Source organism: Trachemys scripta, chromosome 6, assembly GCF_013100865.1.
Source record: "Trachemys scripta elegans isolate TJP31775 chromosome 6, CAS_Tse_1.0, whole genome shotgun sequence".
Lineage (NCBI taxonomy): Eukaryota > Metazoa > Chordata > Testudines > Emydidae > Trachemys > Trachemys scripta.
Window position 1 is genome coordinate 11998047 of NC_048303.1, and position 12573 is coordinate 12010619.

General features: G+C 46.9%; 1 protein-coding gene across 2 annotated transcripts in view; it reads right to left on the bottom strand.

Moving 5' to 3' along the window:
• ZBTB7C (zinc finger and BTB domain containing 7C) overlaps positions 1 to 12573 on the bottom strand; it is a 272862-nt gene that overhangs the window by 112929 nt on the left and 147360 nt on the right. For both annotated transcript variants that reach the window (XM_034774475.1, XM_034774473.1), the window contains exon 2: positions 11558 to 11619. The gene's annotated coding sequence lies outside the window, so the exon portion shown is untranslated. The remainder of the gene's footprint in view (positions 1 to 11557; positions 11620 to 12573) is intronic.

The window sequence follows — 12573 nt, forward strand, 5'->3', positions numbered from 1 at the left end:
ATCTATAATTCCAAGGATCCTCTTTATTACCCTTTTTAAAGATAGGTACACTACTATGTTTGCCTTTCCCCAGTCCTCTAGGACCTCACCCATCCTCCATGAGTTCCCAAAGATAATTGCTAATGGTTTCAAGATTGCTTCAGTGAGTACCTTAAGTACCCTAGGCTGAATTTCATCAGGCCTAGGGTACTTAAGGTAAGTTGAATACATCTAACTTATCTAAATATTCTTTACCCTGTCCTTTCCCTATTTTGGCTTGAATTCCTTCCCCCCTTGTTAATATTAATTGTGTTGAGTATCTGGTCATCATTAACCTTTTTAGTGAAGACTGAAGCAAAATAGGCATTAAACACCTCACCTTCTTGATGTCATCAGTTATTAGCTCTCCTTCCCTGCTAAGTAGAGGACCTATGCTTTCCTTTGTCTTGCTCTTGCTCCTTATGTATTTAAAGAACCTGTTCTTATTCCCTTTTATGTCCCTTGCTAGATGTAACTCATTTTGTGTCTTAGCCTTTCTGATTTTGTCCCTATATGCTTGTGATATTCTTCTGTACTGCACCTTAGCAATTCATCCATGTTTCCACTTTTTGTAGGATTCCCTTTTGATCATAAAGAGCTCCTGATTGAGCCATATTAGTCTCTTATTTTTCTTCCTATCTTTTCTTCACATCGGGATGGTTTGCAATTGTGCCTTTAATATGGGCTCCAGGAGAGACTGCTAGCTCTCCTGAACTCCTTTATCCCTTAGATTTTGCAGAGGAAACCCAACTGATAACAGCTCGGCAAGTGGCGTGTTGGGATACTGCTCCTGCTTAGCTAAGAAATGTGCAACCTCTTATTATTTGTATTCCCCTGGTCCCTGCCAGCACCCACCTTGCCAATTTGTTTGTCTCATCCACCTAGTGGGTCTTGTATTTCATACCATAAGCTCTTTGGGGCTGGGACTACCATTCACTCTGTGTATGAACAGTACATAGCATGGTGGAACCCTGACCTGCTGAGTCTCACCTTAACACATTTAAAATTGCCTTCACCAAACGAGAACTAGAGAAATAGATTGCATCCTGGAACAGGACATCCATGTACCCTGAGATAAACTGCTTTAATGCAGAAAAATAAAATCCAGAGACCGTACACCCCAAGTGGGTACCTACCACCACACATTGGAATCCATAGCAAGGTATCATCAAACCATTACAACCCTTACTTGATGGGGACCCCATCCTAAAAGAGATCTTTCCTGATCCCCATCTTCTGGCCTTCAAACACCGCCCTCAACCTCATCACCAGAAGCAAGCTGCCCACAGACCAGGAGACACCAACTCAAAGCAGCACCAGACCCTGCCAAAACAAGAGATGCAAAACCTGCAGCTATATCTCCACTGCTATGATGATCCACATCCCACACAACACACCTTTCAAGATCTTTGGGTTCTAAATATGCTGTATCACAATATGTGATGTACCTCATCCAGTGCATCAAATGCCCCTATAACAGCAATGTAGATGAAACAAGACAATTACTTCACTCTCAGCTGAACTCTCACAGAAAAATGATAAAAGGCAAAGACACCCTTTCACCTGGGGGCAAACACTTTTCACAAAATGATCACTCCATATCTGAGCTCTCTGTCCTCATCCTCAAAGGAAATCTGCACAACACCTTCAAAAGATGGGCCTGGGAGCTTAAATTCATAACTTGCTAGACACTAAAAATCATGGACTCCGTTTCGTGTCTCATTACAACAATCTATAAACCACTAATTGTAAACCTCCTTTGTCCAATGACTGGAGGGGTGTTAATTTCCCACTTCATTTTGAATGGTTTCTTGCAACATCTGTTAACTCCTTATGCTTAATAATCTGTTCCACCTTGAATTTAGCTGTGACACTCTGAGTGCCTTTCCCAGACCTGAAGAAGAGCTCCGTGTAGCTCAAAAGCTTGTCTCTCGCACCAGCAGAAGTTGGTCCAATACAAGGTATTACTTCACCCACCTTGTCTCTTTAAATAATAATAATCAGCTGAATGCTGCTGCCAGGCTGAGCTGTGAGAGGAGCAGCTGTCATTTCCTCATGAGCTCCCACATTCAAGTTTTGCAGCATCGGAGGAGTTTATAACTCCGAAAGGCTCCTCTAGCTTCTACGCCGTTCTCCCCCCGGGCTCCTTGTTCTCTTTCACATCACAGCCTCGCTGCTACCCAGCCACCAGAAGAGTCCCAGAGAAACAAGAGACCCAGCACTAGCATTTTAATGTGAGGAGCAGGTTTTAATTCATTGCTATAAAAAGCCTAATTCTCAGCAATTTTAATCACTCTGGGGGCCTGTGGAAGGTTCCAAAGATTTCCTCCCTTGCCAACTGTCACCTCCCACCTGCAGCATCTCCCCCGTCCACAGGGCTCGGCCCAAGTGACCCATTAACATTCCCTTCTTCTTGTAAATATTGCCTGAGCAGCCCTGCCTGCCTCCTGGCCTCAATTAATTGTGGCCTGGGGGAGAAGGAGATAAGTGAGCACTAAAATTTAACTATGTCTCCACAGATGGTAAAAATAAAGTTTGATGTGACAAGTGAGGGCAGCAGGAAATGAGCTGGCTTGGAGCAGCCACTCATTCTGCAAGGCAAAGGGGGAAAAGAAATCCAGCTGACCTGTAGATTCTGTTTTCCTAGATATTTTTGTGGCTTGCCCAGGTCAGACAATTTTGCAGCCTTGTTGTGCTGCCTGTTTGTGGACGGTGAGATAGTGATCCTTCCCTCCACACTTGCTCTTTTTGTTCTGTTCCGCTTCCCCAGACAGGGTATATTTTTTAAAGGCTCATGGAAGATGCCTCATTGACAATCCTGGAGATGGATGCCCTCTGCTCACTGCAGGAATGCGAGCTTCCCCCATGTTGCACCCCTAATGCGTCTCAACCCCGACCTGCCGAGGTGAAAGGTTAGGTCAGTCTCTGGGGCCCGTTCAATCCGTGTCTGTCTGCTGTCAACGAGGGTGAGGCACTTGGGGCAGTTCGGTGATGTCCTGTGGAATGTGGTGGGAAGCCACCAGCTTATTTCACAGAGGCCAACAGAGCCTTCAGGTAGCAGCTTCCGCTCATTACCAATCTCATCCCATTTCCAACTGGCAGCCCTAACGTGATAAACTCCCTAATCCCATCAGCAAGCCCCTAACCCATCCAGATCACCTAGCTCATGTCTCGATGTTAACATAACATTCTGGTTGGTGATTTCAGAGGTTCCATCCAAGCTCCTTCTCACAAGCATCAACCCTGTGAGGCATAGGTGACCCCAGAGAGGCACTGAGTTCGTTCATCGCCCATTACTATTATGGAGGCTGAGAAAATTCAGCATCTCATAGGATTTGGCTCTCAGGGACTGAACACCAAACAGGAAGTAGTTTATTTTTAAGGGTCTAGAAAAGAAGGGCTCCACTCTCCTCATTTTAGGTCCAGATCCTGCTTCCTTGAGTGCCCCTGATAAAACTCTCAATGACTTCAAGCTTGGGCACTTAAGGCTCAATCCAAATCCCATTGATGTCAGTGAAGAGACTCTCATTGACGTCAGTGAGAGCTGGATTGGGCCCTAAGTCTCTGACATACGGTGAAATTCAGGCCTACACGAACACCACTCAGGTCCCACTCAGCCCCCATGGGTTGTAAGAGCCATTGCACGGGGCCAATCTCACCTATCATTTACAGTTCCATTATATTGCTGGGTACTGCAGGTACAGAATGCTCCCTCTAATAAATCAAGGGATCCCTGGAATGGTTTATTGCTTAAAAAGGCATTTTTTGCACGACACCAACACCTGAAACGTAATTGGTACCTTCCGCTGTGTGCAAGATTTCCAACTCCTGCTGCAAAGAGCAACAGGTTATCATGTACTGTGTCCGAACAAAACAATGGAGCCTCTGCTGGAACCAGGGCCGGCTCCAGCATTTCTGCCGCCCCAAGCAAAAAAAAAAAAAGCCGCGATCGCGATCGGTGACGGCAATTGGAAAAAAAAAAAAAGCCGCGATCAGCAGCGGCAGTTCAGTGGCAGGTCCTTCGCTCCTAGAGGGAGTGAGGGATCTGCCGCCCCGGATTGCCGCAGGTGCTGCCCCTCTCCCTTGGCCGCCGCAAGCACCTGCTTGTTAAGCTGGTGCCTGGAGCCGGCCCTGGCTGGAACAAAAACAAAGACCACGCTGATAGGGTGTTTTTTCCCCCTGAAGACACCTCCCCATTCCCTAAGAATGAAGTGCCTAAGAAGAATAAGAGCCCCCCATCCCTGACGCTAATATATGCCCCTGCATCCTAAGGACCCTATTACAGTACATTGCATGCAACGCTTTCAATATTTAAGGAACAAAAATGTGTGTGTAGGGGAGGGGAGAAGTGGAATCCCTACTGGCTCCGGAGTTTCTTTTGAGACGTGCTGCTTCTAGCACAGACTTTATTTCATCTTTTCATAAGTAACTCTGACCAGGAGACATTCACAAAGAATGGAGAAAAGTTGGTCTCCCAATGCATTTTCTTTTGCTAGGGACTCTTTTGGGGAGCGATTCAGACCAGGGAGACACAGTGCAATCTGTACTTCTAAATTAGCTTCCAGGCACTCGGGATGCTTATTATTCATTCTATAAAAATATTAGGTAATGTCTTTCGCCCCTTTCAATGTACGGACTATGGCTCTTTGATGCATTGTGTGACTTGAAAGTTTCATACCTAAAGAAGAGTCTCTTTTAAGTCCCCACTTCTATCAAACGTATTCTGTTCTCTTCTCTACAATACACACAATGACATAAGAATCTTGACCTGCTTCATGTCTGATGGGCTGAAATCTCAGGCACATAGGATAAAACAGCCATTTCCATCAATACAGTTTAAACACTTACAGTTCTATTCAGTCAGATATTACCTAGGGGCCTGCCATGCCACAGAAAGCTGCAGAAATTGGCTCTATAGACAGCTGACCAATTGAGCAGTAAGAACTGACCCTTTCCAGAGTTGCTTTTCTTTTTTGCTTTGCCTTGTGCTGGTTGGGGGCTGGAGCAATTCACAGCAGGAGGCGAGAGCTTGTCCAACCTAGATTTGTTTTCTTTTTTTAACTAGATTTTTGCATGTTTCCCTCTGTAGCTACTTTAGGGGATAATCATGGAGGTCAATGGGAGCTCTGCCATTATAGTCAATGGGAGCAAGACCACATCCTTAATTTCAGACAGAGCAGTGTAAGAGAAAGGATGGGCTTGTGGTTAAGGCACAGGCCTGGGACTTAGAAGACCTGGGACAGCAGAAGACCTCTGCTGCAGGCTGTGTGTGGCAAGTTACTTAATTGCTCTCTGACTAAGGGAATGTCTACAAAACAAACTCACTGAAGTGAGTCTCAGAGCCCACATCAACTGACTCGGGCTTTCAGGGCTTATGCTACAGAACTAAAAATAGCAGTGTAGAGGTCCCGCTTGGACTCTGAGATTCTCCCTCCCTTCACTGAGTTTCAGAGCCCAAGTGGGCTCATCTACACTGCCATTTTGAGCTCCATGAGCCCGAGTCAGCTGAGCCGGCTCTGAGACGCAATGCTGTGGGGGGTCTTTTGCAGTGTAGACGTACCTGGAGCGCCTTTATCTGTGAAACGAAGATAATAATACTTCCTCAGTCTTGTCTGTTTACCTGGTAAGCTCACTGGGGCAGGGACAGTCTCTCACTATGCAATGAACAGTGCTCAGCATGATGGGGCTCTAGGTGCTACCATGATACACAGGGCCGATGGACGGATGTTTCGTGCCCTAGGCAAAACTTCCACCTTGCGCCCCCCCCCCCCCCGTCCCCGCCCCCCCCCCCCGCGCCCCCCCCCCCCCGTGGCAGCTCCCTCCCTCCGCCCTGAGGCACCCCCCCCCGCCCCAGCTCACCCCTGCCCTGCCTCCTCCCCGAGCACGCTTCACTTCTCCCGCCTCTCTGGCTTGCGGCGCCTAAGCTGATTGGCGCCGCAAGCCAGGGAGGCGGGAGAAGTGAAGCAGTGACGGCGTGCTCGGGGAGGAGGCGGGGAAGGGGTGAACTGGGGCGGGAAGTTCTCCTGCGTGCCGCCCCCCCGCCCCTTGCTGCAGGTGGCCCTCCCCGCGCTCCACTGCCCCAGCTCCCTCCGCCTAAATGCCGGTGGCGACCGGGGCGGCCGAAGATCCGGCCGCTGCGGTCGCTGCTGAAGAAAATGGCGCCCCCCCAAATCCTAGCGTCTTAGGAGACTGCCTAGGTTACCTAAATGGTTGCACCGGCCCTGATGACACAACAAGTACTTCAAGGGAAATACAGAAATGTATCTTAATGACAATAAAAGGCTGGAAGGATCAGATATTTGAAGATCAGGCCAAGACATTTTTCTTAAAAAAGAATATCTTGAAGTGTAGGGGTAAAATTCCAGCCCAATGCAGAGTGCCTTGTCTGGATGAACAAGTCTAATTAAAGAAGGGAGCAGCTCAGTTAGGAACTAACCCTGCAGGGTGGTGGGGGCTTGATCCTGGGGGCTGGAGAAAGCTCTCTCCTCCCACTGATGTCAGTTCCCAGGCCCTATGCAGAAAGCGCTTTCTAATGGCTCTAGAATTCCATAGGAGCATTCACAATGAGTGTATTCCAGAACCCCATTTACGACAAGGTGATACCACTCCCCTGGAGCTACCCTATGCAGGATCTCACCTCCTTGCACTGCAGTCTGAGATGTGATTGCAGCACGGGTAGGCATAGCTCCATTCGCTTTAGGTGTGCTAGCAGGGCTAAAAACAGCGGTGTAGACGCGGCCGTACGGGCCTCAGTGCAGGCTAGCAATGTGCGTTCGTAACTAAAGTCCCCAGTGTGCTTGTATAGCACCCTATGAAGCCAGTCCCACCACACCTACACAGGAAAAGCTAATGTGGGTATGTCGCTCCATCTCGGACATACCTTCAGACTGACATAAATGAGGTCGGAGGTCTTGAAACCATTGCTGGCTGAGCGATTTCACCTGTTTTGCCAGGGAGATGATTCCTTAAGGCATGTCTACATGGCCCTGCAATGTGGACTATGGGGGTGTGAACTGCACTGAAGTGTTGCACTGTAACTCCCTGTTGGGGACCCACTAGTGCAAATTAAATGACACCAGGTTCACATTAACGTAGTCCCATTTCAAACGTGCCTGTGCAAAAGCGGATGAGCTGTTTTGCACCAGCCTACCAGTGACCAGTATCCAAGCCTGTCTTTCACAATAGCATCAAAACACACATCAGGAAGGCCTGATCCTGCAAACTCTCTCATGTGTGAGTGGTCCTTACTCATGTGAGAGCCTGACTTCAGTGGTGCCATGGGACTCTTTGTCACTGACTTCAATGGGACTGCTTCTACAGGGGCAGCTTTAATGAGCAGAGACAGGGCTTTCAGACATGTCTGTTCATTTAGGCTCCTTCCATTTCTAAGGGCTCAAACTTGACACACCCTGGATCTGGCTGAGCGTCTGAAGCATCTATTAACTTCAAAGGAAGTTTTGGGACCTCTGCACCCATGGAAAATAGGCCCTTGGTGCGGGGCTCCCCAAAACGGATGTAGTCTAAATGAGTGGACAAAATTTTGAACTGGAAGTTGGCAGGATCAGGCGCTAATATTGGTCAAACCTGCACTCGGGTTACCAGCAGCCAGTTTGTCACCAAATTGAAAAGTAACAGCTCCAGTAACTCAAGCCAGCATATTTCTCTCTAGTTAACAGATCCTGAACACACAAGACATACAACTGCCTTAAACTTAGCAGAAGTGTAGATTCTACTGTAAATACAGTAGCCTAAAGGTACCAAAAATAATAAAGGGTTGTAATAAAATCTCAGCTCTCACATTACTCATCCAGTTGTGAGGCTTTTCAGAAGTCCTCTTAAATATCCTTATTAAAATACCATCAAGACAGCCCTAGATTTTGTCCTACATTTTGTGGTAGGGTCCACGTGATTGGTGCAGAGCTACAGAACTGGCCTGCTCGAAGCAAGTTGACAGGTCATTATTTTGTGTCCTACAAATTCTATGAGCTGATAAGAAAACTCCACCAATTTGATGTTTTATCAGTTTGTGGGTTGGAAAAAGAAATTATTTCAGTCTAGATAACGATTCTATTTCTTCGCAGCAAATTAGAGTTTTACTTCTCACGGGGACTCCACCAAAAAAGAATAGCGGGAGCTGAGACAGGACAGATCACATACCCGTCAGCAGAAAGATTGTGTCGCAGCTTTCTGAAATGTCTTGCAAATTGTAAGGAGACTGAAATGGCTCCTTTGAGAAGGAAAAAAAAAATATGAACAAGGTTGCAGGAGAAAAATCTATTTGGAGAGATTTGCAGACCCCGGGCAAAGTAAACACATGGAAACCCAAGAAAGGATCATGGGATGATTATAAAGACTGATGTATAGTTCAGTAAATCATTAAACAGTATCCAAGTCAAATATGCCAACGAATGCCAATTATTTAACACTAACTATATGTATGTTTAATAAGCTGAACCTGATTTCTGTTTGCCTGTTTCAGCTGAGGAACAGAGCCTCATCTGGAGTAAATCAGTTTAGTGCCACTGAGGATCTTGCATCTCTATCTAAGTTCTCCTATAATGCCCCCAACGTGGTGTGTGAGTGCCTCACATGTATTAATTCATTTACTTTCACATGCCTGTGACAGAGAGAACCATCACCATCCCCACCTTAGAGTTAAGGACTGAGGCCCAGAGAGATTAATAGAGCCTGATCCTGGGAGGTGCTGAGCCCACAGCTCCCTCATTGAGACTCTTCTCATGTGGAGGGGTCTATGCACAAAGCTCCTTGTAGTGCATAGATCTCAAGGGTACACACACTATTGTTATGGTAGGTGGCACCAAATGGCACTTACATATACTCTTCTGAGTTCCTTTGCTTAGTGTGTGAGCAAGTTTTGACACTTGGGAAGATATGGTATGTTATTATTAATTTTGGTTTGTGCAAAGGTTTGTATAGAGACAGCTGTGGGAGAGAGGGAGCTGTGTGAGCAGCAGGAGAATTTGCTCTCTGCCTTGGGCTCTGACTGGAGTCAGTTCTTGAGACAGAATTGGTCCCTGGACCAGGCATTGGTGTTAGGCTGAGACTGGGATTGCCAGGCATGCTGTTTGAACTCTCAGTCCACCCTTACTTGTGATGATCAATTCTTTACTCCATGGGCAGCATCGTTACTGTCCGTGGGCTAGATTATGCCACAGCCCATTATCTATGTATAAATAAAGCAAGTTACACTTAGGGTACATCTACACTACAGGGGGGAGTCGATTTAAGATACGCAAATTCAGCTACGTTAATAGCGTAGTCGACTTACCCCGTTGTGAGGACGGCGGCAAAATCGACTTCTGCGGCTTTCTGTCAGCGGCTCTTACTCCCACCTCCGCTGGTGGAGTAAGAGCGCCGATTCGGGGATCGATTGTCGCGTCCCGATGGGACGCGATAAATCGATCCCCGAGAGGTCGATTTCTACCCGCCGATTCAGGCGGGTAGTATAGACCTAGCCTTAGACTATACCCAGACTCCACGTCACTGATTTCTCCACCCTGGGAAGGTGACTCACCCTGGACACCATCTGGTACTGCTTGGCAGAGGGGTGATACCAGTTTCAGAATGGTACACTGGTGTTAGAAAAAGAGGCAAAAGAGGCAATCTATATTACTTCTTGTCAGTAAGAATTCGGGAGCTCGCAGCATCAGGATTTCGGTACATGATTAGTACCGAAATTAGTACTCAGATTAGTGAGAGGACGTGCACCAAGAGGTGGATGGTGTTGTCCTACTTCTCACCCCCAAATCAGCCATAATTGGTGGAAATTGGAATTGGGTGTCACCATCTGTTGCCATCAACAACAGAAAACATGGCATTAAAGAACGGAGCTTGCCAGACAAGCTTCAGGGCTGCTTTCTTTTAGTAGAAATTGTCATGTTGTGGATGAAAGGCAAGTGGTAGCTGGAACTATTTGGATTTTATTAAATCATTCGATCCAGTCCTTCACAAAACGTAGCGCTCAGATTTAATTCTCGTTGGCTTGGCTATGAATGGAGATGGGAGAACCTAGAGCAAAGGGATAGGATGAACACAATGTACTAAGCTAGTGGGAGGTGTGGAATGGTGGGGGCAGCACAAGAATCTGAGTTAAACCTTTTTTTAGTATCTTCATTAACAATATAGGAGAGGGAGGAAACAGCTTGTCACACGCCATAAGGCAACTAGGGAGGAGTTGAGAACAACCACGAAGAGAGAGGAAAAATGCAAAAAGGATCTAGAGACCATCCAAGTATGTGCAACAGAGGACAAACCGGGCGGAATCCTGACAGGTTCTAAGCATCATCTGCAACTCTCGTTCATGTCAATCGGATAGATCCTGAGCCCTCCCTCACGGATGGCGCTGGGCACTTGCAGATCAGGTCTCAGGGGATCCATGAGGCTAGGGGCAAAGCCTCTACCCATTCCTAGGCGAGTGGGCAAACTCCACCCTGGACAGCGCCACCCAGAAAAACCCAGAGCAGGATTCTGGTAGTGCTTTCTCCCTCCACCCCCCAGACTCACACCTCAGAAGGATTTCCACAGGCGGGACCTGCGGGGCTCTTGGCATTAGTCACTCTCCCAGGCATGCTAGGGGAGTTCTTACTCCCTCTTATGCCCCTGTACAGGCATGCAGTACAGGAACCAATCTAATTCAGTGGGACTACTCCAGGACTGAAGGCACTTCTCAACATGTGCAAGGCTAGCAGAACGAGACCTGGATAAAGGACATTAGGACCTGGCCCACTGTTATCAAGGTGCTCAGAAAGGGCACAGTACTTCTCAGGATTCAGCCCTTGTCAGCAACAGAGTCACCAGTCCAGCTGTGTGGTGACATATGGGGCCAGAGCCTTAGCTGGTGCAAATCAGTATAGCTCAGTTCAATGGAGCAACACCAGCTTACACCACCGGAGGATCTGGCCCCTACTCTTCAGCTCGTTTAAATTGTAAAAATCCAAAATCCTTTCTTTCTATCAATGAATGTTGGGCAACCATCTGATCCATGAGTCCTTTGTCACCCAGGAGGTCTGCATTAGGGCAAGGCATAAGGAAATTGCAAGCCATTCATCAAAGTGTTAAACAAAAATCCTTTGGCATATCATAGATCCGTGTAGATGGTAAAATATCTGTTTCTGCTTCTTACAGGTAGGGTTACAACGTACAAGGAAATACATGCATGTATAAAGCACGATGATATTCTCAACAGATTGATGGAAAGCAACGTGTTGCAGTTCTGTCACTTTACATTTTTTTAAAATAATTTGTTCTTTTTTGGAGGGGTTTTGGGCTTCTACTGACTCATCAGTGTCCCAGACTGGCTGTCACTGCATACCCTCGGGGTCCATAGTGGCTGAGGTGCTCAGCATCTCATAGAAGATGCTTAGCATCATGCAAGGTCAGGCCCCAAGAATGTATCCCTCAGATGGCTAAAAAGTCAGGACAGTAACATCTCTCTGGGAAACCCACTTGCCCTGTTTCCTAAAGCCCCTCAGTCTTCTAGCAGAGAAACAACCTCGAAGTAGCAGGAATTTATACTCACAATTACCCTTGTCTCGGTTTCAAATCTCAGGCAGACGTTCCCTTTGCAGCCTTGACCATCTCCTGGAAAATTAAAAAAAAAGGGGGGGGGGGGGAATCAGACCTGATTTATCAACCTGTTGAGAAGCTCTCACCCCGATGGCCACATTCTGCCTTCCCTTGGTCCCCTTGAGTAGCACTTCACTCTGTAAGTAGCCTGGGAATCTGGCTAAGGGTGAAGGCTAAGGGTGATGTAAACTGGTTTAGCTCTATTGGCCACAGTGGAGTTACTCCAGATTTACACCAGCATACTGGCCCTGACAACCAGAATCAGGCCCTGAGACCCTCACAACAGTCACCCCAACCTCATGAAATCACTTCTTGACTGTTAAGGTATAATACCATTTTATACCCATTGCCTGATGAATCATGCTTACAATGTTCAGATCAGCATCTTATCCCCCTTTGTGCTCGACAACTAAGCCTGTAGATCTGTAGCATGAAATTACCTAGCAGCATCACACAATAGACTCCGAGGTGCTACCTAAACTGGTCTGGCATCTCCTTCAACATCAGCCTGAATCCTAACCGTCTGGCAAAAGATAATATCAAAACAAGTACAACACTGTGTAACACATACAGTCACATACCAGGAACTACATTCACTTAAATGTTAAGATTGTGATGCACGTAAAAGGTCCTTTTTGGACTCTAAACTGTGGGAGACCAGGACCATGTCTTTCGACTGTGTATACAGTACGTAGTACAATGGGCTGATTGGAGTCTCTGGGCACTACTACAATATAAATAAAAATAAAACCAACAGCAGCAAATGCCAGGAAATCTTCAAAGTGGGATGCTCCATCCTGTTGTGAAATGAGAAAAGGCAAAGACTTGAATTAAAGTGGGCAAATCCAACATGTTATCAGGGTGAAATCCACCTCTCTGAAGAGGGCTAGAGCAATGGCTGCCATTTTGGCTGATACACTGGGGACCTCCAGAACTAAATGCAAGAGCTACAGTAACTCCTCACTCAGA